Raw genomic sequence first — 5,262 nt, forward strand, 5'->3', positions numbered from 1 at the left:
TTTTTTTTTCGACCTTTTACCCTTAGATTGTAAATGCATCTGGTGATTTCAACCGATCTAAAACTATGTCTTCAAATGGATAGTTACATGGCAGCAGACCCATCTTTTACCTCACTAAATTAAGTTAGAGTCCATTGCATCATAAGAATATTTAGATTAAAATCAATAGCATCTTCCTCTCTCTCTCATTCTCTAAATGTCCACTTGGACACTTTGATATCGTCCATTTGTGATATAAATCCCCCTAGAGAGATTTTTTCTAAAAAAATCTCCCATAGATTAACATATGCTTCACGATACACTTCAATGATTGTCATCAGGATGGAATGCTAACTTGCAAAGTGAGAATCATATGCTATACCCTTCAAGTGCCCTCCAATCCATTTATTCTTATTCCCTCAACTATCACCTTTATTCAGCATGACTTGCGATTCTAATTCCATGTCATAGTCGCAACGCTAAAGCTATATAAGTGTGGCTGGTGATAGAAACACAACAACACTTGAGGCCAACTAAACACACAACCTTCTCATTTCTTGTCTCTTCTTTGTAGAAGACTAGAGGAGGAGTAGTGAGAAAATGGCATCAATGAAGTCTGAGAAACCTGTAGCTGCTAAACTTCTTGGGCAGGCCACGAAAGAGCCTGCCAAAGCTGGTGAGCATAGTGCTGAACCCAAACCTTCCGGCACCAATCAGGCCCCCAAGAAGGCTGAGCAGAAGCCCCGGGAGCCAAAGAAGAAGGTAATTTGTTGTTATTGCCAAAACTATGTGATTTTTTTTTTTTTTTTGAGACATTTCTTTTATTAAGGGCCTATAGGCTAACTAGGGTGGCAATCCAAAGAGAGCCCGAGCAATGTCCCTACTCAAGAAAGGGCGGTCTGGGAGGGAGAGGTGGGGGAAAATACATGATATCTAATACCCAATGGGGGGGGAAAATTGAACAAGCGACATATCCTTAGGACTTAGGCCAGCGCTCTACTCTTCTAACAGCCGCCACCACACCAAAGGCGTTTAGCCGAATATTTGATGTTGTTATTATCTAAAATATGTGATTTACATGCTCCTTAATTTTAATGGAATTTTTTTTGCTACTAATTGGGTTGCATGAACTTTCCTATTGCAGCTCGTGGTAGCCAAAGAAATGGAATGATTCACTTACCTTTTGAGTTCATAAATACCCTCCTAGATTTTAATATTTTCTTAAGGACCATTTCTTAAGGTGGTATAAGTGTTTTAAATGCACACATAGTGTATCATTAGGTTTTTTTGGGAAAAATAGTAAAACATTATAGGAGTTTGTGAATCTTAGAATGGGTTACTCAAATGGTTAGGGCGAATTGGGAATTGTGTGGATGGACGCATGGTCCCAAGTTCGATTTCTCATCTATGCATCACTGATAAGCCGGCTCGGATACCTTGGTTAAAAAAAAAAAAAACTTTATCCTTTTCTAATTAAATACCTTTTGAGATTCTATTTCTTTGGTTGCATGGATAGTGAAAAAGTTTCTACAACTCTGATAACAACCAAATTTAATGAATTTTCTTTTATTGTTACTCAGGCTCATAGGCAAAGAAATGAAATAATTCACTTTCCCTTAGGTTTACAAAATATAATATTATAGTTTGATATTTTCTAAAAATACCCTTCGAGATTCCATTCTTTGTATGCAAGCCCAAATAGCAAAATTCCATCCCCTTCTAACAGAAATATTTATTTTATTTTTTATTTATTTATTTATTTTATTTTTTTTTGGGTATACATAGAAAATGTTGGTTCACTACATTGGTTTATGCATTTGATCTGATTGATGTGCTTTAATGGCTTTCTAGGCCGCCAAAGGTGGCAAACCAGGAGCAAAGAACTAAAGAGGAACGATACCAGATCATGCCACCATAGAGGATTCTACGAAGCCGTTGATTGAAGGCCATCCGTCCATTTTACTTCTATTGCTGATATAGTGTGGCTGTTTAATCCTCATGGTTTAATATATAGATCTTGTGTGTTTTTCTTTTCTTTAGACTTCCCCTAGCATGTATGAGTCATATTAAGCTTTTAATGAAATAAAATATTATATTTATGAAAAAGGTTGGGCATCTCTTGTACATGATATAATATTTTTCGTGAGCAAAACTTCATTGACAAGTACGTGCACAACACATGGATTCCAAATTACAAGCTTTAAGAAGTCATGGAGTGAAAATATTCTAGAACGTACTACATGTTTCATGGATTGAACCCTCCTTGCACGGGAAAAATCTAAACTCACCCCCCAAATAAAGAGAACTTTCTAGATTCTAAAATGGATGCCAAATATGAAATATCCTCAATGATAGGAATCACTTTAATTGGTAGGTCAGTTTAGCCCTTCATGTACATGATCGATTCCTCTTTTATACCCATAAAATCAAAAGAAAAAGGAGTATATAGGGAAATGTGGCATCTCTACCAAGACATAGAAGAAGGTGAAATGACTGTCCCTACCCCCATCAAAGACGAAAATGTTACCCTATAGATGCTTTTTTCCATACTCACATTGGCTTCGCTCCCCCGTAGGAATCAATTAGCCTATCCTTGACATATGAGGACTTAGGAAGTAGTTTCTCTAGTGTAACTTAAATCAATGGTCCAACAACAACAACAACAACAAAGCCTTGTCCCAACTTAATGGGGTCGGGCATTATAGGCATGCTCCCTATAACTGGTAGACCCCTGCCCCCACCCAACAAGTATTTTGAGTCCGGATCACAATTGTTTGGGCAGTGTTTTGTTTTTTCTTACATAAACGTAAACACACGTAAGCGGGTAGCGTCCTTTCTCTGTATATATTTATAAAGTAGGACCTTGCATTTCGTACAAGTCAAACTTACCATTATAGGAGTATTGGCTATGGTTGCGACATATTTAAAGGGGGTGTTTTTCTATAAACCTAGTGCACAAAGTTTTCATTACTGTAAGGTCTGAGAGGGGCAAAATGTATGCAATCTTACCCCCTACATTTGAACCTGTGACCAACAAACACATTGTAATAGTAGCGCAATTGCGTTCCATGATCAAATCTTTCCTGTTCATTACCTTGTAGGAAATATTTTGTTACAAAAGTAACTAGATTGTTGTTAGCCTTTACAGGGGTTAAACGAAAAATGTGCAGTTTCTAGAAAAAGAAGGGGGTGTGGGGGGGGAATGGGGATCCAAGGCCAAAAAGTAGTACTAGTGCTCAACCTAAGATTCGCGAGTTCCTCCAAGTCTCTTTATATTTTGTCTACCTCCCACTCTTCCTCTTTACTCTTTTTCATCCTATAGAGAAGGCCCCTTGTTGGTGCTTCAATACCATTTCCTCTCATCATGTAGTTAACATAGAGTACGACATAGTTCCCTTCTCTTATAACGGCTACCATCCAAAGGTGCAACTTACCTACTGCACCAGAGGCTCGCCCACTGCAATTGGTACAATTTAATAAGGTGTAACAATAATTATAGTGCACAATTTTTTTATGTTTCCATTGATGACCATGCAAATTAATTTGATTCCATATAAATTACATCAAGTTTTTAGTTAAAGAGGAAAAAATGAAATTAAGTTATTTGGTCCGGTTTCAGTTAGAACCGTCGGTTCTTGACTTAAATCTAGATCCGGACCGAACCGAATTATAAATACTTATTTCAAATATGGGATTTAACCATATTATAATGGGTTAGATTTGGTTCAGGGTATTCGGTCCGGAGTTGGATTCGGTTTTTGGTTCCGGTTCCAAGTTGACACCCTTACTTGTCTCAACTTAATGGGGTTGGCTACATGGATTCAAAGAAAGCCAAAGGAAGAGAAAATAAAAGGCATTAAATGGGGACAGATTGATGACCACTAGCAAAGTAGAACACAGCTAAAGCAAGTCCGCTACTTGGATCCTAGCACTCCAATATGCTCTATTCGAAACCATAATTGGGACTAGACCTAATTTATGCATATCTTTTCTCACAACCTCTCCTATGGTCATTCTAGGTCTGCCTCTTGCTCTTTTGGATCCTTCTATTTGAATCAAGTCACTCCTCCTTACCGGTGCATCAGGTGGCCTTCGCTGAACATGCCCGAACCACCTCAAACAGTATTCTCGAAGCTTGTCAGAAATTGCGGCAACCCCCAAGTTTGCACTAATATGATCATTTCTAACATTATTTCTTCTAGTTTTCCCGCATATCCATCTTAGCATTCTCATTTCTGCTACCCCTAGCTTATCAATCTGCTGCTTCTTAACGGTCCAACATTCCGACCCGTACATCATAGTCGGGTGCACGACAATGTGATAGAGTTTTCCCTTAAGTTTTATCGGGACGCGTTTGTCACATAAGACTCCAGATGCACTCCTCCACTTCATCCATCCCACCTTAATCCATGTGAAACGCCATCATCTATATCACCTTCTTTATTAATGATAGATCCCAAATATCTAAAATAATTACTTTGCTTGATCATTCTTCCTTCAATAGTCACTTCGTCATTATCTCTCGTGTAACTTAAATCAATGGTCCATTTTCTTTAAATATAGGGCATAGTTTCTCTAGTGTAGATTAATCTAGAGCTTGAAGTAAATATGGGAAAAGGTTGTCTCGAGTTAGATTTTTTTGGGGAAATTTTACAAATATTTTTTTCTTAAATTTGTAAAATACTCCCTAGTGAGCTTTTTAATGTAGAAAGCATCCTTGTGATTCAACCAAAGGTGGATGCTCTTCGTAAAATTTGTGTGCCATTTTCCTTTTCGATGGTAAGTGGGTCAAGGTTAACAAAGAAACCATCAGAAATTCGAATACATAAATAAGGATGCCCTTCATGCTCAATTCTGGTTCAATGATGAACCAGAATGAGACAGGAGTTGAGCTTAAAAAATCAGTTGTTGAACATAATGGCCACCCCACTTACAATCCCAGACCATAAAATCCAGATCAATATAAAATCAAGGCTATGTTTAATTGCAAAGTAAAATTTAATGGGAAAAAAGTGAAAATTTTTAACTTAAAAAAGAAATTTCTATAATCATTACCCATATGATTGTATAAATTACTTAACTTTGTTACCATATACATATATATATATATATATATATATGTGAATATTCTTGCCATATTTAGTAATGATAAATTTTATATTTTATAGTAAAAGTTTTTTTTTTTTCAAAGGATTTAAGATGCAAAGTAAATTTTATAATCAAATATGGAAAAATTTGGAGTCAGTAATATAGTCACAACGAGTTAATAATTACAATTTTTTT

At 36.6% G+C, this 5,262-nt stretch overlaps 1 long non-coding RNA gene across 1 annotated transcript; it reads left to right on the top strand.

Annotated features, from left to right (window-relative positions):
- Positions 1-491: 491 nt before the first annotated feature.
- On the top strand, positions 492-2,085 carry LOC122092015. The gene is made up of 2 exons (XR_006144074.1): positions 492-741; positions 1,831-2,085. It is a non-coding gene; the product is annotated as an uncharacterized LOC122092015 (long non-coding RNA).
- Positions 2,086-5,262: the final 3,177 nt, after the last annotated feature.

This window comes from Macadamia integrifolia, chromosome 10, assembly GCF_013358625.1.
Source record: "Macadamia integrifolia cultivar HAES 741 chromosome 10, SCU_Mint_v3, whole genome shotgun sequence".
NCBI classification, from domain to species: domain Eukaryota; kingdom Viridiplantae; phylum Streptophyta; class Magnoliopsida; order Proteales; family Proteaceae; genus Macadamia; species Macadamia integrifolia.